At 42.9% G+C, this 23,077-nt stretch overlaps 1 protein-coding gene across 3 annotated transcripts in view; it reads left to right on the plus strand.

Annotated features, from left to right (window-relative positions):
- Positions 1-674: 674 nt before the first annotated feature.
- The window catches only part of CHD6 (chromodomain helicase DNA binding protein 6), a 139,655-nt gene continuing 117,252 nt past the window's right edge, over positions 675-23,077 (plus strand). Inside the window, exons 1-2 of one of the 3 annotated variants that reach the window (XM_048498810.1) lie at positions 712-785; positions 14,300-14,363. The gene's annotated coding sequence lies outside the window, so the exon portion shown is untranslated. Of the gene's footprint in view, positions 786-14,299; positions 14,364-23,077 lie in introns of all 3 variants that reach the window. The other 2 variants (XM_048498808.1, XM_048498809.1) reach the window with 2 other exon arrangements.

Consider the following 23,077-nt stretch of genomic DNA (forward strand, 5'->3'; position numbering starts at 1 on the left):
CGGGATGCGTTTTGTTAACACTCATTGCAGTCATCAGCAAGCAGATTTTTTGGGGAAGGGCGTGAGGAAGATCCTGCATCTCCGGAGTTTTAAGACCAAGGAAACTTGACCCCCATCCATGCCCATAGCTTCTTCTTTCCAGATGAGAAAGAAAGACCTGCAGCGTCCTGCTCGGTTGCACATCCCACCTCCAGACACTGTGCTTTAAATGCAGGAAATTTCACATCCGGGAAATGAAAAGCGAGCAAAGACGTGGAATGCAAAAGGGAGAGGTTTCCCCCCTCCCTTCTTCATCGCTTTTAATGCTGGCTGAAGTAAGTAAAAAACCCCTTGATTGGAGGACGCGGAGATGGGGGGACTCTTTCTCGCCCCTGCAACCACTAGAAAGTTGCAACTCCGACTGCCTTAGCGAGCAGAGCTGGAAATCTTAGTAGGGAGCAAGCGAAGGACTGGGGCTGCAGATCCGGGAGGCACAAGGAATTACCGGGGGGTGGGGGGGGGGAATTACACGGTCCCTGCCCCAGCCAATCCCAGCCGCGATCACATCAATGCAAATAGGAGCACAATGGAGCTAGCAATAAGCGCGCTGCAGCCAAGCTTGGAGCGGGCCGCACTTGGCTGACGGGCCGCCTCTCCAATGGCAGGCGCCGGGGGGCTGCGGACGGCCAGTGGCTGCGGCATGGGGGCGTGCCAGGACCAGGCTAGGCTGTCCTTGCAGGGTGTCTGGGCTAAACTTCACCAAATAATAGCTGTTTGTATTTTGGCTGCTGCAGGAGCCATTTTAGGTAAGTTGGGCTCTGAACTTTTTATTGGCGCGCCGAGCGCGAGTGGGGGGCGCAGGGGGTGCAGCAGCCGGCCCCGGGGCAGCCTATGAATGAACTCTGAGCTCGCAGTGCAGGGGAGGCACCGAGAGGCAAAGGAGCCGGCGGCCGGTCCAGGCAGGCGGCCCGGGCTCGTTGGCGGCGGGGGAGGGGGCTCGCCAGGCGCTTGGCTTTCCTCTCAGACACTGTCATGGCGTTGGGGAGGCTCTGTCCTTGGGAACGGATCTGGTCGTTGGGAGAGAGAGGGAGGGGACGGTGCATGTGATGTCCTTGCGCAGAGTTGGGAGGGAGGGGGGGAGGATGAGGATGCCCATGTGGAGCCCGGCAGGGATGCCCCTCAGGTTTCCCCTTGCAAACCTGCCCCTTTCATGCACTAGGGTCTGGAGAGGGTGAGGGGAGATAAGCAGCTCCTCCCCTCCTCTGTGCGGGCAGCCCGTGGGGGTATGACTGTGGCTGCTGCTGCTGTTGACCCTCTCGCCCCGTAAGTTCTCTGCGCCTGCCCACAGTTTCTCATGGGGGGCGACGAGTAGGATGCGCTGCTCATCCCCAGCTGCGACTCCCCTGGGTCTGGTCCCACGCACTGCAGTTTGCTTTCTCTCTCCACCCCCCGCAAAAATGGAAAAAAAAAAAACCCGAGTCCAGCCCACCTGCCTCTTTGCAGATCAATCCACACAATACGTCCATGAGTCATGTGCATTCCTGCAACCATGACCAAGTTTGGTGCAATTCGGGGGTTGGAGAGAGATTAGCATCGGTGGAGTGAGTTGGAAACTCAATCTGTCTCTCCACCCCTCCCTTTCATTGTTTTTTTGTGTTTGCCGACATCATTTCCATCTCCTTCGGTGTTACCGCGCCTGGAGCTGGTTGTGTTTTGTGTTGGGTTGGTAAATCTTTACAGACTTGAACATCCCCCCACCCCACCCGCCGGGAGAGCTGTCACTCCTGAGACTTCCAAGGCGAGAAGGCGGGTTCCCACTTTGAGTGACATTTGTAACTTCCATAGTGCAGTATGTTGTGGTTCTGTGACATGTTTTGTGATGATTGGGGAGTAATTTGCATAGAATGACATATGCAAGGCTGCATGTCTGAATGGAGTCATAATGAAAAATGTGAACCTGCCATACCGACTTCGAGGGTTAGTAACTTGAGAAGCACAGTGTGATATACGCCTAAGCAGAACCCCTAGTTCAGTGAAGGGTTCCTGAACAACCTTTTGGGATTGGGAATACCTATGTATACTATGATGATTTTGGATATTGGATATGCTATAGCATCCTATAATGTAATATCTAAAACAGGGGAAATGCCACTATGTGGTACCATGAGGACATTGTAATAGATGAATGAAATAATAAAGACTGCTGCTTTGATGCCTGTTTTGTACTTTCCATAATATTTAGTAGAATGTTAATTGATGTGGACTGGTACAGTAACACGGTTGCCAGCAAAATGTCTCATTATCTTAAAGTCATCTCCCAGGGCTTCTTGACCTAGGGCAAGCAAGGACATCTTCTAACCCTGAATTGATTAGAAGACAACAAATGAACGCAGTTAATGAGGCAGGCTTTCTGCTCTTTGTAAGCAGCTGTGGGTAACCGTAGTCACTGGCTGCCAACTGATCCATCCCTTTTTTCTTTCCGTTTGCAGTGCAAACACAGAACTGTTGTGATGTTGCAGTAGCTGTCACAATTGAAAAGGCATGGCAAGTTACATTCAGTCTTGCTGCCATCTCCCTGTAAACTCATGATTGTATTACACTCTCTTAATCCTCATCGTTTTGATGACATCTCCAGGGAATTCTTTATGTCTTGTACCAGTGACTCTTTCTGGTAATCGGAATAGACTTCTTAGGATTGATCGATAACCTTCTTAGGTTAAACATTTTAAGAAGTCAGAGGGAAACCTGTGTGGTCACAGACAGCATGTAAAGAGGGGAAATAAATTGTCACGACATTTCTGTGTAGTGAGACCATTTTTTATACAGTGCTGAGTGTTTTCTGTGTATTGATTTTATTTTTCTGACAATTCTAAACTTTAAATAAACTTGAGAAGTTCTGATGAGGCATTTGTTATTCTTTGGCAAGGATGTTTACTCCAATGAGGGCTTGCCTAGGTAAGATACTGAGAGGCCTATGACTTGGATCTTTCTGGTGTTTTAAAAATAGCAGGTGTGGTAGTAGACCAGTTTGAATCAGGGATGGAAGAGAGGGACTTGACTCCAGTAACCCAACATGATTTTGGGTAACCTAGCTCCCTTGTTGTACTGTTATGAACCTTGAGATGAAAAAAGATAGGCTAAAGGGGGCAATTGTCATTTTCTTTGCAAGGCTGTTAACAGGAGGGTGGTTTTATTTTGCAAAATCCTGCAGAGCTCAAAGAGTTAAACCTTTTTCTCCTCTTTGTTGTCCTGATCAGCCTATAGGCCCCACCAGGTGTCTTTTCTACTTTAGAAAATACTGATTTGATCACTGATCTCCCAGTATCTCATCTAGTGAGTCTTTGAGAGACAGTGTAGTGTGGTATAGTGGATAGAGAGCTGGACAAATGCCTAGAAAAAACAGGTTCCTTTTTCTGTTTAACTATGAAGCTTATCAGGTAACCTTGGATGAATCACTGTCTGTCAGCCTAACGCAGCTCTTCTACTCTGTCTTGAGATCCTTGGAGGGAAGGTGGGATGTAAACAGGTTTTTTTTTTAAAAAAACACACACCTGAAGATCCCTTTTCTGGCATATAATTTGCTCAGACATAGTTCTCACACAGGTGGTAGGCACAGGTGGACAATCAGAACTGATGTAGTTCTTCATGCTGGAAAAGAAAAATCTCTGCACATAGGAAATGATTCTGACATCTGTTTTATATACAGAAGGAATTTTTCCTTTTAGAAGAGCATTCAGTCATTTGAGCCCCCCCCCCCCCCCGTGGTGGTACAGCCAGGCACAGGTTGACTACCTCATTGAGAACTTCTCTGTGGAAGAGTTACTAATGTTTTATTGAGCTTTAAAATGACCTTTGGATGGAGAGCATTGTTGTTCCAGTGTGACTTTGTAAACTTCGATGTTTTGATGGTGTTATTTAAATTGTCACTACAAATATGAAAATGTATAAGAGCCACTTTCTTTATGGGTGTTATTCTGATGTTGCAGGTGTATATATTGAAATGCATGTTCCAGATTGAATATTTGTTGTGTAAATTTTGGGGGAATACTTTCAACAATTCTTGAAAAAGAAAGATTTTTCCTTTAATTGCAATGTGTGACATATGCTTACAGGCTATGCTTCTAGACTGTTATTCAGTTTGAACTCTGTCTTTAGTTTAAATGACTGACATATTTTGTCATGTGGGATTTCCAGTATCATATTTTACCTGTGGAGAGTTTGACGAACAAGTCCCAAAAGTTGAACTTTGCTACTGCTATCTTTTTATTGAGTAGTGCTAATGGGGGATTTCAGGAACATTTTTCAGAGGTATATCCTAGGCCGTTTCCGCACGGCCCATTTATGACGGCCTGGGGGCGCCAAAAAAGGCGCCCCCAGGCCGCCGTTCGCACAGGCGCCACTGCTGCAACGCAGCAGCGGCGACCTGACTCTTCTTCCCTCCCCCCAGGGCGGGCGCTGTCAAGCTTCTTCCCTAAACAAATGCAACCCTTTAAAGCGGTTGTTGTTGGGAAGGGAAGTCTTCCTGTATGCGGGCGCAGTGCGCTAGACTGGCCATGCCGTGGAAGACGCTGGCATCTCCTGTCTCCGCCCTCCACTCACGGTGTCCTCCCTGCAGTCGCCTGCCCGGGGCGTCGCAGCCCGCCACACTGTCCTCCCGACTTCCAGGGGTCGGAGGGCAGCGATGGCGAATGGCTGACTTTTCGCAACGCCCCGCAGGCTTAATTTTAGTGAGGACACCGTCCGGAGTGGGCGGGATGCAGAGGCGCTCCATCGCGGATGCCGCATGCCGTTCTGCCGACCTCGGCTTCTCCCATCCGCATGCTAAATGCATGCTTAACGGGCTTATGCCCCCACGCCGCATACCTCTTTGGCGGCGTGGGGGCGCAAGGAGGCCGTGCGGAAACGGCCTTTGTATCAGGAGAGAATGAAGTTGTGCCTCTTGGGACAATAGGAACTGAACAACCTGCTCATTGGAGTCCCTGGTGAGACCTTTTCTGTGTGATCCTGGTGGAACCTCTGGTAAATTAGCTAATCTCTGTGGGATGCTATTTCTTCAATACCTTTAACACACTGGGGTCCTGAGATAGTTGCGGCAGAGAAATGCAAGTTACTGGTGATGGCTCTGGCTGCAAACTTTTATTTATTTGTATGTTTCCATCTTTCTACCATCCAAACATTTTTTGTGAAAAGCAGAAAGAACTTCATTTTTACCTGGCATTCACAAGTGGGATCTAATTGTTGAATTAGGATCTGGTTATCCCAATGGCCATTCTGCCATGAAAGATTGCTGGGTGACGTTGGACCAGTCACTCTCAACCTAAACTACCTCACAGGGTTGTTGTGAGGATAAAATGGAAGAGAGGAGAACAATGTAAGCTGCTTTGGGTCCCCACTGGAGAGAAAGGCAGAATGTAAATAAAGTTAAAAAAACAAGATTTTGTTTTGGAAATCTGTCTTTATTGTGATCCAGTTTGATTGTTTACACTTTCACTTCAAATATAAACTAATGCAAGAGTTGCTTCTACACTTGGCTACGAATGTAAGTGAAACATGATGATCTGACCGGTTTGGGGCAGTAGACCTTCATATAAAGGCATGTCTAGGAATGGGCTTGAACTTTTGCAAATAACAGTGAATCCTATCAGAGTAGGCTGAAAGCTTAGGATTCAAGACTGATCTACAGAATTTGCAGAATCAGATGTTTCCTGAATGATATTACCTGTAACTGCATTACACATTCTCCCACCCAAAGAATTCCCAGCACGTGGCAAAATAGCATGCCACACAAAAGGCTAACTTTGATTTGTGTAACAGTGTTTCATAGTAGTCGAGATGTGAAGGGATGGGAAAAATTTAGAAGGAACCACAGTTCTTACCCTCATCCCCCCCCCCCGCCATGGACCCCTCCCTCCAGTTTTAAATTGAAAACGTGGAACTTAAAAAAAAATTCTACAAAATATTTTCTGTTTTTGCATGTGTTAACTTTTAAAGGTAACATTTTATTCTGCTTAGAATGAGTTCCAAGAACTGAGTAGTATGAAGATTTTCTTATGAGTGTATGACAGTGTTAGATAACATGAATTTTTGTGATTGTGAAAAGTGGCCCTTAAGGAATGGACAGAAGTAATACTCTGAGAGCTTATTGCATATTCTTTAGCCATAGTGATGAACTGAGCCTTGCTTCACAATGGAAATGACAGGTGTGCATACTAACAAACTGAATATTTCTTGGCTATCAGGTTTATCCTTCCCCTTCAGACTACTTTTAAAAATGAAAAAGATAAAACACATCCATATGTTTATCTTCTTATCCCTCATGAATAATTTTTTTAATAACTCATTCAGTTTTTTAAAGGGCAAAACTGCTCTGTCAATATGTGGCATAATATGTGTTTATTTAGAATGTTTGTATTCTGCTTTCCCCCCCTAAAGGGGTCCAGAACAAAAAAAGAAATACAGTAAGCCAGATAGACAAAATAACAGCATGTCTTGAGTTTGCTGAGATTAAGCAGATGATTCATCCCAGGCATCTACTGCAAACCATGGGCTAAATGCTCTGGGGCTGATGTCTTTGGATTTACGCAGGCTCTATAGTTAGCTGTAGGGAGAGGAAGACCAAACTTTGATAAAAGTGAGCTGCTGCTAGCCTCCTGCCAGCAAGATCTTCCTTGATTCCCTTCTTCTCCAGGAACAAGAGCCCAGTGGTTTGTGTACTCCAGCATCCTGGATCACAAGTGGCTAACCATTAACTGGGGGTGGGGGGCACCGTAGAAGGCACAGTGTCCAAGACCTTCCCTTCCTGTTGCCTTCTATCACTAGTATTCAGAAATAATTTGCATCTGGATTTGGAAGTTCCTTCACCATATTTACTACCCATTGATGGACATGTATTCCATGAATCTGTCTAATACGATTTTAGAGGGATCTGTGCTCATGGGCATCATGATGTCTACTGGCAATGAATTCCAGGCAGTGCCATGCATGTCTGGCTTCTTCTAAAACTTATTAATCCCCCCCCCCCCCCCGAGCTTGATTATAGAGAGGAAACACAGTGAGGATACTCCACTTCTCTAAAATGTTAGTTCTGTCTTGACATTATCATGATGTTACAGCACCCCTGATCTGCCTTTTTGTTTATAACAAAGCTAGGATTGTGATTTTTTTAAAGGAAAAATTCACCAGTGGATCAATCACGTCAGGTGGACATTTTTTAATATTAACATTCAACTGTGTAGCAAGGCCAGCTTTGCTTTGGGCTCCGCTGAGCAGGATGCAGACATTATTTGATCACTAGCTCTCTTTACTGAAATTTTCCTTAGCAGTGCCATTTGCATTCTATTCCTGGATTGCATTTATTTTTGTTCTCTAATGTATGGATGGTAATTCATTTTTTAAAAAATAGTTTTTAGGAAAGGATTGTGGGTTGTTATAAGATTGGTTGATCCACAGAATGATTTCTTTTCCATGGTATGTTCATCCTCAAGGATTCCATGCCTGGGGAGATCTACCAAGCTAATTTCTCACTTTCTGGTTCCAGATGACAACATTTCAGTATATAAGAACATTTCCTTGTTCTTGAACCATGAATGTTATTGCTCTTAGTTTTTCTTATTGCAGTTTTGGTTGTTAGTGTTTATTTGGAAGATTTTATTATCTGTACTATAAGTTACTTTGTAAACTTGTTTTAGTGGAAAAATACTTTATTTTACTTGCCAAGCAATCTTGAAGTACAATTGTGCTGGGGCATCTGGTTGTGATGTAACGATGGTACTGCTAGTCTGTTCCCTGTAGAGTTTCATTATGTAGAGCCCGGCAGGAAAAAAGTATCAGTAACTGGCTTTAAGTGACCACATCAGTGTCCCCAGCAACCATTCCATGGCATTTCTTGGAGGGATTGCAGTGTGGCAGCTGAGCTGTGAAGGACAGGGCAACCTGAACCAATCCGGGACAGTCCAGCATCTGTCACAGCCCAGGGGCAGAAGGGGGCATGGCCAGGGATGGTGACTTTCTGTCAGGGCCTCCCAATAGGTTCAAGTCCTTCCAGAAGTTCTTGGGTACCTGTCTGTGTTGGCGTGGGACCAAACACCACCCCACAAAGACCACATAGAGCAGTGGACTTCTACATCTTGGAAGGGAAAGGGGAGATGTTGTGGCTAGTCTGTAGTCACAGGTGTCCTCTGTATCTTCCATTAGGATGCCCATGCTGTTGAGGATGCCCCCATGTCATACTCACTGGTGGTGGAAAGAAGGGAGGCTACTGGGCCAGGGAGTTGTGTGAGGGCTCAAAGCACCTCGTGTAGGTCCTCCACAGCTCACCTCATGAGGGGCAGCCATGAAGTTGGTCTACAACATCAGAACCTCAGGTAAAATAAAACATCCAAGCTCAGCACAAGTAGACAGTGTCTGGTTTATTGGGCCTGAGGGTCTCAGATGAGCACTCTGGTGAGAGAGATGGCCATATTGGTGGTGGCTGTGCCTTGGCCTTAGGCACTGCTGGTGCATCCCTCGTCCACTACCATAGATGGTTCCGTGATGGTGTCCCCACTTGGAGAGCTGTCTGCTGGGGAAGGGAGAAGTCATCAAGTGATGGGAATCTGGGAAGGGTGGGTATGGTAGGGGGAATGCTCACCCACAATTCAGGGGCTGAGCGCATAGGCCTACTTGGTCAGTTCAAGCAGATGTATGATGGTTACTATCTGCTCTGCAGTGCAAATCATCCTTCCCACACCCCCTCAAATGACACATACATAGATTCAGTTGTCGCCAATGAAGATGCTTTATTGGACTGTGCTGGGGGAATGAAGCTGAAAGTGCCACAACTGAACTCTGCATAAACTCTAGGAAATGGGTGTAACTCTCCAGGGGTGGTATCTAAATGGAGTGGAAGACCAAGAGATCTAGCATGCTCTATACAACTGATCCCTTCCAATGGCAGGATTGTTCTGTGAGCAGGGCACAGAGTGGCACAGGTTATCATCAACTGGACTTCCATCTGTTGGATCTCCACTGAAGAATGACAAAATACAGACGTGCTTCTGAAACAAGGGGGCAAAGAACTCCTGGGGAGGGGGGAATGATAGGTCCCTCATGAGTCACCAGTCCATTGTCCTTAGGACAGACCTTGGGGCAGCTGCCCTTCCCCCCAGCAAAAGTCCATGTTGTTCAAAACACCCTGATGTGTCTGGCATTTATGTTCAACCCAACAACAAATAATGGGTTCAGCTTGGCATCCACTCCACAGGAGTCTGTTTTTGCAATGGAATGAGTTCAAAGATAGCATGATTAGTCACTCCACACACATGTAGGTAGGGGAGCTCTTTCTGCTCATAACGTCCTGTCTGAGGGGACGCTCAGCAACTCCCTGAGCTTCCAGTTCACTGCAGAGCTGAATGCTTGGGCCCCTTCCCCAGAAGCTGTTCTGGCCCATTCCCAACATACCAAACCACCTTGTGTGAGAGAATGATGGGAAAGGTGGGCTCCTGCCACCCCCTCTGGTTGCTGGGGCAGCTTTTGCCTTAGTTGAGGGAAAGGAGGTTTGGGGGGAAAATCTCCTGCTTGCTTGTGAGTGCGCACCTGTTTTTGTTCTGACTGAGGAGATGGGTGGTGTACCTGGTTGGGTTCAGAACTGAGACAGCTCAGCTACAAAGTGGTGACTTTGTTCTCCTTGTTTGCTGTTGGCACAGTGGTGCTAAGCGCCCTCTGTTTGCTTCTCCTGTCACCAATGTGCCTTGGCACCCCCTTTGTCCATACCAGGATGCTGTCAGGCAGTATCCTATTCTGTTGCCCTATCTCAAGAGTTGTGGGGCAACCTGGCCGGGGTTTTTGTAGGGTTGGCAGGGCTGTGATTCGGTGCCAGGGAGGGGATTGGTAGCATCTTTGGTTGGCATCCAGAGCTACTTGGGGCCTCATGGGTGTGGCTGTGGCAATGGGGGGCACTTGTTTTTTGCTGCTCTGTGGCTGCCTATGAACTGCACCACCTTTTCTCTTGGCACAACTTTGTGCCTCTGCCAGGGCATTCCTGGACTGAAAGTCATTGGTTAGCACACTAATGTCATCCCTGACCTGTGATCTGCCCACAACTATGTCAGCACAGAGTCCTGTGCCTGAGTTGTGCTAGTACCCAAGAGCGACGCAGCAGCACCTCGTGCATCAGCATATCAGTGTATCACCAAGTGAGGGTTGGTTGCCCCTCTAAGCCCATTCAGATATTGCTTTTTGTTTATTACATTTTTGTTGTTTTATTAAATAATGAAATAGTAGATCTACAGGGTTGATAGATCAGTTATCTTTTTGCACTTAAAAGAAACTAACAGGCTTAAAATTAAGTTCTTGTGTACAAATGAATGGCTGGTGTTTAAAAGGAAAACTGTGTTTTGGAAAACATACGGGGTGGTTGCAGCGGCAGGTTGATTATTTGCTTCTGCTAGCTATAAGCAAACAACTTGAAATATTTGTTAATTCTTCTGAAGTTGTCATGTATGGAGTTACTTCATTGGCCTGTCTAGCCCCATACCGTGTGCTTTGACTGGCATCAGCTCTTATGAGAAAGAGAAAGGCCATTTAGAGTACATGCCAGCTGAGACCTGTGAAGTGTGTGCTCTACCATTAAGTTAGTTTCTTTCTTTCTTTCTTTCTTTCTTTCTTTCTTTCTTTCTTTCTTTCTTTCTTTCTTTCTTTCTTTCTTTCTTTCTTTCTTTCTTTCTTTCTTTCTTTCTTTCTTTCTTTCTTTCTTTCTTTCTTTCTTTCTTTCTTTCTTTCTTTCTTTCTTTCTTTCTTTCTTTCTTTCTTTCTTTCTTTCTTTCTTTCTTTCTTTCTTTCCACAAAACGTAAAACAAATCCCTGATTGTTGGTTTTAATTTTTTATTGTTGCTTTCTAAAGACCAAATGTGTTTCCCTTCCCGGCCCACATGGTTGTTAAAAGTAGAAGTAATATTGTAAATAGGAACTTGCAGAAGACTTCTCATATCCCCCTATCCCAGTATTTCCTTTTTCCCTTTCCTGGAAGCCCCCCATAGCCTCTCCCCTTTTCCAGATTCCTTCTCTCCTTTAGGGTTGCTGACCTTCAGGTGTGGCCTGGAGATCCCCCAGAATTAACAACTGAACTCGAGACAACAGTGATCTGTCCCCCTAGAGAAAATGGCTGCTCAGGAGGGTGGACTTTGTGGCATTATACCCTGCTGAGGCCTCTCCCCTCTCCAAACCCCGCCTTCTTCAGACTTTTCCACGGAATCTCTAGTAATTGCCCAACCTGGAGCTGGCAACCTAGCCAGGCCTGGCCCCAGTGAGTACTGCCTCAAAAGCCAAAATGGGAGGGCCCTCCCTCCACCTTTACTCACAGCTGTAAAGCTGTGGTTGCCTAGCAACAGCCACTGAGGGAAATCTATTGCTTAAAGTTACTGCTGCTTCTTTTATCATTTTTTGAGTTTTTAAACCCACCAATGTATATTTTTTAGATTTCTCATTTTTCTACAAACCTGGAGCAATTTTCAGGTTTGTGGAATGTTCGGTGTTGCCTGTTTGCATCTCTGGTCGCCAGTTTTAAGTATCCAGAATTTGTCCGACTTCACTATTAAAAGTATAAGATGTTGCCCTTCGGAGAACAATTTAGTACTTCATGTGCATTATCACACTAATCTGAGTACTGTGAAGGAAAAACTAAATTATGAACAGATTGTCACACGTGACAATTACAAGTGTATCTTTTTTTGTTGAGGGACCTCTGGCAATCCAGTGTATTCATACACATCAAAATAGATACATGTTCATAGTTTGCATGTTCCCTGCATTTATTTATTTCCATAATTTAGATCCTGCCCATCTGCCAAAACACTTTAGGTGGCATACACATAAAACGATGCGAAAGTAAACATTGAGCTAAAAATAATCAAGGCAACAGTAAAAGCGGATTAATGTAGAAGGAAATGTTACATGGAAATATTATCCATGGAAGAAGAAAATGGTTCTGAAAAATGTGGAAGGCTGTGTGGCAAGTGGTAATTAGGGACCTCATAAAATTAGCACACAGTGTTTGTGTGTGTGTTTTGCCATATCCTGCAGTGCATAATTGTTGTATATGTTTTCTATGGGTGCTCCTGGGCCATGGCTTATATTTCAACATATGAAATAGCATACATGCTGGAGAAGACTGGATAAATGAATGTTTGCATTAGAACAACTGCATTTCTTCTCAGTATTATGTCCTGAACATGGCCTTTTTAAAATTCATCTCTCTCCACCTATCCCAAGAGTCCATTCTATCTGTAGTTGATTAAACTAGAATAATCTTGGCAGTAATTTGCTACATAGGACAATAATTACATATTTCCCTGACTCAGTGTTTGTATCAGATGGAGAGCCTAGGTGGTGTAATGGACAGAAAGAAAGAAACTGGGTGGATAGAGGGTTATATCTAATGATCATTTTCTGCTGGTATAAGAATATTTATATTGGTGTGTATGAATAGCTTTTTTTCCAGTTTTCTTTTGCAGTATACCACCACATTATATGTAGTGTTGTTCTTGGGCAGCCCCCCATCCCCTGGAGACAGTATTTTAGGAGGCATCATGAGGTGCTGTGGGAGGGTAGAGGTACAAAAGTCCTCGTTCTTGATGTGGGTGATTCACATCAATTGCTCAGGGAGGCAAGACCAACTTTAACAACTTCTTCAACATAGAGTTTGCCTACAACTCCAACATCTTTTTCTCTCAGTCTCAGTAGGTTAGCTTATACTAGGAGATTGGCTTTTGATTTCACTGTGCACCTTATACAAAGCTGAATTCCTGCCACACTGGTGTCCACTCACCCAATTTTTGGGGATCCTCCTGGAGCTCTTCATAGTTATTCTTGGTTTTCATCATACTGAATAATTGTCATCTGGAAACTTGGCCACCGCACTGCTCACTGCTAGTTCCAGATCATTAACGATCAAATTAAATAGTACCAACTAGATTGGGATCTTTTCTTTATCTTTCTGTGTATGTCTTATCTAGATGTGTAAAATAAATAATAAATTCTCATTAAATAATGATCCTTGTGAAACCCCACTGTGCCACCTTCATTGTAAGTACTGTCCAATCATTTCTGCTCTTGGTTGCTGTCATTTAGCCAGTTTTTTAATCCATAAGAGAGCCCATCTTCTTCTCCCATGAGTGCTGAGTTTACTCAGGAATCTTTGGGGAGGTCCCTTGTCAAAAGCCTTTTGAACGTCCAAGTATGTAATGTCTGCTTTTATCTACATTCTTGTTCACTTTCTCAAAGGACTCAAAAGGTTGGTGAAGCAGGACTTCCCTTTACAGAGACATGATAAAAGTATCACAGAGTGTAAATATGAGGATAATTGTGGTTGTCTTAACACAGCAAAAGCCTGACCTCTAACCTTAGCCTAACTGCTTCCCAATATTTCATAATTCAGTTATTTCTTTAAAATGCTCTATTTCAAATTAAATATTGCATCCACTGTATGAAGCCACTGGTTAAGAAGTGAATTAATTCTCTGTCAGTGAGGTGTTAAGAATTGCATGTACTATGCATTGCAGAAGAGATGCAACCATGAAATCATTGCTGAACATACCAGGCACCATGATGACATTTGTAGGCAACATGGCAACCTGATGTCTAGACTTTGTCTAGCTCTGTTATAGCTGAGACCCTGGAGACTCACTGCCAGCCAGAGTGGACAGTACTGACCTGTGAAGACCAGTGGCCTGGCTCACTATAAGGCTTTGTTGTGTGTACCAGCTCTGACTGGCAGCAGCTCTCCAAGATCTCACAAAGAGGTCCTTTCTGTGACAATTTTTTTATAGAGGTACCAGGTATTAAACCTAGGACTTTCTGCAAGGGAAGTATGTATGTGCTCTACCACAGTTCTGCACGTGGAAGGCGTAAAATCCTTGAGAATTATTTGTCATTGTGGTACAGGGTAAAAATTACTTTCTGAATAAAAATGTGGCAGATCCTGATTATAACATGAAAGCGTGTGTGGGAAAGTTTCTTTTGGAGTTTGAATAAAGAACTTCTCCATTAAAGAAAGGAATGCAACACTGAACAATAGTTACTGGTAGAGGTAATTGACATGATTTAGTTAATTGGATTCATAGCGAATCTCTCTGATTCTTGTACAAACTAGCAGATACATCAAGGGTTTGATGTATACCTGAAGTATCTATTATGGAAGCCCTACAGAATTGTTTGAAAGTTGCCCAGTAGTGTATGTGTACAATTCTCATTCATCTCCTGTACAAATATTTTGATAATTGCATTTAGTAAACATGAAGTGAGAGTTTAAATATACAGCTCATCATTTTCCAACTGTCCTCAACAGCTGGCAGATTTAATCTCACAGAAGTGGCGCAGAAGTTGCTGAATACATTCAACTTGGGCATAAGGTAAAATTGAGGAGTGTATTGTAAGCATACAAAATGAAAAGGAATAAAAATGTACCTCAGTCTATTGTGTCAGATCCTGGTTTCCAGAAAACTCCAGTTAGACTTTACCATAATTAAGGGTGTTTCTCGTGATCTCCAGAGAGGGAAACGGTTGCAATGAAGGAACTTGCATTCTTGAGTCCAGCTTCTACCTTTAACTGGTGAGCAGGGAGCCATTGTGATTTGCAGTGGCTCTGTTCCTTTGAGTAGGTTTATTTCCATTTGATAGTATTAGGTACTTTCATTTTTCTCCCTTTCAACACTATGCATGGTGTTTACACCTGGTATTGCTTCCTATTCCTTCTGTCAGAAATCTGTTGCTATGTAGTGTGTCTTCAGTCCAGACTACCATTTCCATGGGTGCCAGGTATTCTAGCTCCCACAGGACCCTGTCATGACCCCAATGTTTTGAGGTCCCATTGGAGGGGAGAGGGGGAAAATCATTCTCCTCAAGTTCAGCACTTTGCACCCATGGAAATGCTAGTTGGGATCCAAACCTATACTTACAGTTGCATCAGTAATGTTCACTTAAACCAGAAGTGGTTCTCACTGAGCATGTTAATCATATGAATTTTTTGTACTTTGTGACACAAATTTATATCTACAAATGAGATAAGGAGAAATCAGTTGATTCTAGGTAGGAATATACATGAACCTCAGCAATCATAGTCATCAATTACCCCTTCTGGGTATAATCCAGAGGTGTGGCAGAACGAGGTAGTCAAATGGTTGGGTTTTAGTTAAGGTGTGGTGGTCACATTTTTATTGATTCCCTGTGTAAAAACTTACTGAAAATAAAAAGTACACCAGATAGAGAAATTCTGTCCTCTTCACATGTCATGCTGGCATTCCTCTCATTTATAATTATTGATGTAGGGGAACTTTGAAAAAGGTAATCCCTCAACTGTAGTCTGAAGTGGTTTGGTTCATTTGCTACTTCATTGTGACTTTGTGGTTCTGCTTGTGTAGGGCAGGTCTCAGAGGGCTTTTTTGTGGGGGTGGGAAGGGAATCTATTCACTACCAGTTCTATACATAAATCCTCATATTTCACTCTAAACAAGTTTAGAAAATATATATTCTATGGAAAACTGAGCATATTAGAGTGAACTTTAACTTTAGAAGTTAGTGTTGGTTTGGGCCGTTACGTATCTCAAACTCAAAAAGGTCTCAAACAGTGATCTATGTCTAGTGACTAATTTATTTTATTTACATCATTTATACCCACCTTTCTCCCTAGTGGGTACTTAAGGTGGCATACATGAGCTTCCAGTCTTCCACTTTGCCCACACAACAATCCTGTGAGATAGGTTAGACTGAGAGTTTATCACTCGCCAAAGGTCATGTAGCAAATTTCCATGGCGAAGTGTGGTTTCAAAGTGGGGTCACCCAGATCCTATTCCAGCACTCTGACCACACTGGCTCCTTATTTGATTTGTTTTTACCCTGCTTTCGTCCCCAGTGAGGATCCAAAGCGGCTTATAACATGATTTGTCCACTTTATCCTTTCAATAACTACCTTGTGGAGTAGATTGTGCTGAGAAAGGGTGTCTGGCCAAGGTCACTTAGTAAGCTTCCATGACAGAGGGAATCCAGTAGGAAAATCTCCTGCACGATGCCCTTAGAAATTAATGGGAGCTATGCAAGAATTATAGAGCTCTCTGAAGATGCTGTGAGCTGCTGGGCTGAGTCATAGATATTTTTTACAGCATACCTAGAGAAGTGAATAAAATGTAGAATAATTCTTTTCCAAATTTGAATGGTTTTGCTTTAACAAAGAAAAACGATAATGCCATTAGAAATAGAAATCTATTTGAAATTAAAAACATGCCAACCTATGTTAAACCTTGAAAATCCCTGTAATTTATTACATCACTTGAATAAAGTTTTTTAAAACATGCTGACTCAATAAGGCTTCATCAAACTTTAATGACTTTTTATGTGCAGGCTGTTTTTTCCCTTTATATGGTACTCAAGAGGTAGAGGAACATCTTTAACTAGATTTCAAGGTCAATCTTTGTAAATATAGATCAGGTTATCGCATATTGAAGAATTGTGGCTTTAAAACTAAAGCGTAATCAAATGGTTGGTTTTTTCACACTGTTGTGAGATGTACCAAATTCAGCTTGAGTTCTATACAATTAGTAAAGTAGTTAGTGCTGGGTACCTTTCTATCAGGATAGCTTCTAGGCCTATTGGCCATGCTGGCAGGGGCTGATGGGAATCGTAGTCCATAACATCTGGAGTGCCAAAGGTTCGCCACCACTGAAATAGGAGGAATGTTGTACCCCAGAGATGCTGATGCATATTGTTTCACAGGTTAGATAGATTAATGTTGGTTGGGGTCCTGAGGCAGATACAATGTTGAGGCCTTCTCGATAAACAGTCTTCAAATAAAGAACTCTGGGTTGCTGAATCGTTTAATTAAATAATGATAATAACAACAATAATACCAAAGGGGATTACAATTAGAAGCAGAGGAATTGATTGAATAGGTCAATATGTAAAGTGACAAGTAACTGTTTATTTGATATGTGTCAGTGTATGTTATTTGAATAGCAGAATGTTAGGTGAAATAAGTAATATGAAAGGTTCTCTCAAATCTGTATCATGTTTTCAATGAACATTAAGATCCATTTTATTGCTATTAGAGTTATACACACATATATAAAAGCTAATGTGTTGTATTTTATATTTTAAAAATAATTTATTTTGTATGTGTAATAAATAAATATTTAAAAAATAAAGAATCCTGGGTGCTTTCTTTGGTGAGGATTTGGAAGTGGTTTATATGAATCATTAGTATGATTGGATGGAGAGAGAGAATTTCCCTGTTGATTTTCCTTAATCTCTCAGAGGCTTTTGATACCATAGATCAGTGGTTCTCAATCTGTGGGTTGCAATCCCTTTGGGGGTCGAACAACCCTTTCACAGGGGTCGCCTAAGACTCTTCATCAGTGCTGCCCATCAGTAAAATGGATAAATGTTAGGGTTGGGGGTCACCACAACATGAGAAACTGTATTAAAGGGTCACGGCATTATGAAGGTTGAGAACCACTGCTATAGATCATGGTATTTTGCTGGACCTGCTCTGGGGAATGGGATTGGGGGTCACTGTGTTTCAGTGGCACTTCTGTCTTCAGGGTCAGTGCCAGAAGATAACGTTGAGGTGCTTCCAGTCCTGGGAGCTCACTTGTGGGTTTCCCCAGGGCTTGGTTCTGTCCCCATGGCTATTAAACATCTACATGAAGCTGCTGGGTGAAGTCATCAGGGGATCTGGAGTCAAGTGTCATCAGTATGTGGATCACATCCTGCTCTGTCTCTCCATTTCATCAGATTAAGGAGAGGCACTTCATGTGCTGGACTACTGCCTGGAAGCAGTTATGTGCTGGATGAGAACCAATAAACTGAGGTTGAATCCAGACAAGAAGAAGGTTCTCTGTGTTCTGGGCTCACAACTGTGCGAGGTCATGGGGAAAACAGTTCTGAATGGGGTTGCATTGCCCCAGAAGGACTGGGTGTGTCTGGGGATGCTCCAGGATTCATTGCTGCCCTTTGAAATTCAGGTGATGGCGGTGGCCTCAAGGGCCTTCCAGCAGCTCTGTCTGGTTCACTAGCTCCCCTCTGTTTTTGGACAAAGGGGACCTGGCCACAGTGTTGTATGCTCTGGTAACCTCTCAGTTGCACTACTGTAATGCTCTCTACATGAGGTTGCATTTGAAAATGGTCTGGAAGCTGGAGCTGGTGTAGCATGTGGCAACTAGGCTGTTAGCCAGTACATCTGGCAGACGCACATTTAAGGAACTATACCGACTCCCAGTCTACTCCTGGACTAATTCAAGGGGTTGACGTACAAGGCCCTAAACTTTTTGGGCCCTGCTTATCTGAAGGAGTGCCTACATCCATAAGCACTTGCTAGGGCACTGAGGTCACAGGAGGCTTTTATAGATTTTAACCTGTAAGCCACGTAGAGACGCAAGTATGAGGTGGGATATAAATATTTCTAAAAATAAATAAATAAAAATAATCAAGCTTGCACACAATCCCATTCATAGTGCTAGAAATTGTCTGCCCACTGCATGGCTAATTCATCTTTTTTGAAGAATTGGTTTCCACTTCAAAAGTGGGTTATTACCCAAATACATATTTGAAAGAAAGTTCTGATTCCTTGTTTCTGTGGAAAGGCTGTAGCATTAATTACAGCATAATTTTAGTATAGTTATCTGTGCTGACTCATACTGAAAATGTGCTATGATGATAGCTCAATCAGCTCAGGCTTTAAGGTGGTAATGGCCTCACAGATTGGAAAATAATGTTAAAACAAACTTGACATAGTTAAATAATTAAATGGATGGATGGTAAAGGAGAATTGAGGTCAGGTATGACCATCGAATAACACTCATTGTATGAGAACAAAGACTTGTATTCCTGTGTTCATTTCTCTTTGGATGCTGTGAAATCATCCCGTGGCTCTGTTTTCAGAAATTTTTTAGAAGGTTTGTCAGTGTACTGGAGCCCAGTTCTCAAATGGAGTAGCTTATTCCTGGCAACAGTCGGAACGCCTTTGGCAACAAGCGGAACAACTTTGGTCCATTCCTGTTCAAGTGTCTGTGGGCTCCTTGATCTTGATCCTGTCAATGAAATGCAAAGATGCCGGGCTGTTAACTGAAATTTAAACCTGCTGTCCAGCAGCGCATCATTTTCCAGGGTGTTTGAAGTTGCTTTTTTGGAATCTGGTTGGCCTGTCTGCTTGCTTGCCAAGAAAAGTAGCTTCTCCCTGGGTTTTTATAGTTTCTGTTAAGAGACTACTGTAATGTTGGGAACATGAAATAAAATTCCTCCCCTTCCCCTAGAAATAAAAGAATACTTTAAAAAAATGGAAACAATACATTAGTTATTTATTTGTGCTTTAAAAGTCTGCAGTTCTTTTTGAATTTAATCAAAGCTTTACATTCTTGTTTGATGCTTTCTTGATATAGAATGATGGATTTGCAACCTTTAATTCAGATTTTAATGGCAGCTATAACTATAGTAGTTGCAGAAAGTACTGTAATGCTGCAATTCTGTGTTTAGTATTTTTGTTTGAAACATTTTTACCATGCCCCTTTACTACTGTATATACTCGTGTTTAAGTCAACCCGCATATAAGTCAAGGCACCTAATTTTACCACAAAAAACAGGGGAAACTTATTGACTCGCATATAAGTCAAGGGTGGGAAATGCAGCAGCTTCTGGTAAATTTCAAAAATAAAAATAGATACCAATAAAATTACATTAATTGAGGCATCAGTAGGTTAAATGTTTTTGAATATTTATTTCAAAGAAAAACAGTAAACTAGCTCTGCAAGCCCTGATTCTCCCTTTAAATCCACTCAGAAGGGGCGGAGTGATTTGAAGGGAGAATTTGGGGGAAATTTGAGGGCGCCTGTCAGTGGAGGAATGTTTATGTTAGCAGTACTAACATTCCAGAGTATATTTAGGAGACCCTCCCAGTGATACCCCCCAGGTTTAGTGAAGTTTGGCTCAAGGGGTCCAAAGTTATGGACCCTCAAAATGTAGCCCCATCTACTATTAGCTCCCATTGGAAACAATGGGGGATGGGGACACCCCCTTTGGGGGTCCATAACTTTGGACCCCCTGAACCAAACTTCACCAAACCTGGCTGGTATCATCAGGAGTGTCACCTGATGATAGCCTGAAATTTTGGTGCCGCTAGCCTAAAACTGCGCCCCCTGGAGGTCGACAAAGTAAAAACCCTAAAATATTTTTTAAAATACTGCTGACTCGCGTATAAGTCGAGGGGGGCTTTTTCAGCACAAAAAATGTGCTGAAAAATTTGACTTATATGCGAGTATATACAGTAGTTGTCCAGAGTACTCATCCCACTGAAGTGAACTACTTAGCTGAGGGCAGGGTTTCTTTTCCTTTTAGAAAATGTGGACAGACAGAATACTTTGCAACCGAAAATGTCATAGCTGTGCACAAAATAGAAAAATATAATCTTAATTCCACAAAGAAAGCTGTCTTAACACTGCAGAAGTAATTAATGGTTTCATTCATATGTCACGCAATGCCACAATTAAACCAATTTGTGATGGACATGAACGCATATTGTTCATTGTGCTTCCTTCCTCTACCTGCAGTGTTTTGTGTGGAGCATGAAAACAAAATCTTGGGGGAAGCTAGCTCTAGTTGACTGTGATGTCTGACTTCAGATACCTGGGAAAGCTGGAGCTTCCCTCCAGAAGCTGGAATCCTAAACAGTGACTGAACAGTAGCTTAGAATCCCTGTTTGTGAGTAGTTTTCATATTAAAGCAGACAGGTTGAGTTGCAGGTTATCTTGATGTGTGAATATAGCCAGAGTTCCTAAAGAAAAGAGTTCTGGCAATCCTCTGATTCATGGTTTGATAGATTAACTCAGTTGAACCTGAATTTGTGTAAATGGAGAACAGAATTAAGGATCAACAAAAAATTGGTTTATATGAGCCAACCCCCAGAGTAATAATAGTGTACGTTCTGTATATATAATATAATATAATATAATAATAATGTGCTGGAGACTGTAATTGTAATCAAAGTGTTATGCATCCTGTGATCCAGTATAATATCATTCATAATCCTTTACCTCAACCTGCTCAAAATGCTTCGGGAAGATTTATAGGCTCTTGTTATGAACTCTCATTGCAGCATTCATGTACTTTGGGGCACGCAACACAAATCAGAATTTACAAGGATTCTTCCTATGCCCTTGCAGTTTGCATGGGCTGTAATGTTAAAGCCTGTGCACAGAACACTGCATACTCTTGAGACTTTCTGACGAATGTTTTTGGAGAAAATAAACATAGCTATGTAGATACGGTTCTTAGCATGAACCTGTTATCTGGTATGGTATCCTCCTGGCAAAAGTTTTTCATCTTGGAACTTTGTATGCATCTTTCTATCTCAGTGACCTTGGATGTTTGAGAGGCTGTGAACTGCTAGTTCCGTGGTGGCGAACCTTTGGCACTCCAGATGTTATGGACTACAATTCCCATCAGCCCCAATTGGCCATGCTGGCAGGGGCTGATGGGAATTGTAGTCCATAACATCTGGAGTGTCAAAGGTTCGCCAGCTAGTTCATATGACAGTATCAATATCCCAGTTCTTTGAATAGGAATGAGATAAATGAACATCACTTGGAAGAAGGAGTTTGGATTTATATCCCCCCTTTCTCTCCTATCGGAGACTCAAAGGGGCTTACAATCTCCTTGCCCTTCCCCCCTCACAACAAACACCCTATGATGTATTGTATTGTATTGAAAGGTTCACTGAAAGGTTTAACACCAAGAGTTTTTGGCACCCTTGGCAACGGTTAACTTTGTTCAGTCCCTTGCCTCCAGCCACTCAGTACAGAAAAAATGAGCAGTACAGTATATGAAACTATTTTATATTAATGCATATTTTTAAATAAAAGAAACTCACTTCTGTCTAATTTGGCACCTTTTAATTCTTGGCACCAGGGGTGGGATTCAGCCAGTTTGCACCACTTCGGCAGAACCGGTTGTTAAACTGGTGCTTGTAAACAACCAGTTGTTAAATTATTTAAATCCCACCCCTGGAACTAGTTGTTAAATTATTTGAATCCCACCGCAGCTTGGCACTATAAGAGGTTGGGTAGCTTGCTGGTACGCCTAGTCCAGCCCTCTTAATACAGTTTCTTCCGAAAGATCCTGTGGCAAAAAGTTAGTTGCCTGAGGAGTGATCGCATTAATTTTAGTGCTTCAAGAAAAAGTAGGTAGCTGGCAAAGTAGATGCTGGTCTGTTAAATTCCTTACAAAAAAGAAGTGAGAGAGCAGGCAAGCTACTGAATGGCCCAATTGTCTATTAAACTGGGAAGAAATATATGTTAGGGGTTCTGGAAAAGTAAAATTTAGTAGGACCTCTTCTGTATAAGTCCAGAGCTTTCTATGTTTGTCTGAATGTGAGAGGGTAGGCTGTTGCAGCAGAAATAGAAATTTTGTAGCACTAACAAATTTGTATTCTACCATCTTTTGGGGCCTGGAGCCCAGTTGCATCTGGTGAAATGGTCTCTAGTCCATATAAATGTGTGCTAAAGTTAAAAATGTGTTTGTCTTTAACTGCTGAGAGGTCCCTGTTTGTTTTAGTCTTTAATTTAGGTCTCTGGAGGCTTTTTTTTTAAATTGGATCTTCACATTGATCCACTCCTACTGTTTTTAAAAGGCTGTATGGAATATGTGTTTCTTCCAGCACGTGAGGCATTCCTGCATATCATGAGTTTTTTGTTTCACTCAGGACCAGTGTTAGCATACCTTGAGGTGGGGCATTTTCTTGGCTCTGTGGCTTCTGAAACAGTCCACTACTGCCGAACCCTTGCTCACAAATCTCCCCTGATGCTTTCATTCAAACCCTTCCACTGCCTGCTTGTGAGTACTTTGTAATCTGTACTCACAGCTGCATATGCTACCTAGTGTTGTTGGAGAAGGGCATGTAGGTGGTGCACAAAATCAGAGGTTGGCCACCCCTGGTATAGGGAATGCTTCCCTGAACGAAAGCTATAGGTGGCCTCAGTTTTCCTCCATCTTCTATCTCTAGCCCTGTTTGTATTGCAGACAGGCCCAGAAGTTGTGCAGAATGGGAATGTAGATTTCAGTTTCCTTTCTGTTTGTTAGTTGTTCA

Source organism: Sphaerodactylus townsendi, linkage group LG05 (genome assembly GCF_021028975.2).
Source record: "Sphaerodactylus townsendi isolate TG3544 linkage group LG05, MPM_Stown_v2.3, whole genome shotgun sequence".
Lineage (NCBI taxonomy): Eukaryota > Metazoa > Chordata > Lepidosauria > Squamata > Sphaerodactylidae > Sphaerodactylus > Sphaerodactylus townsendi.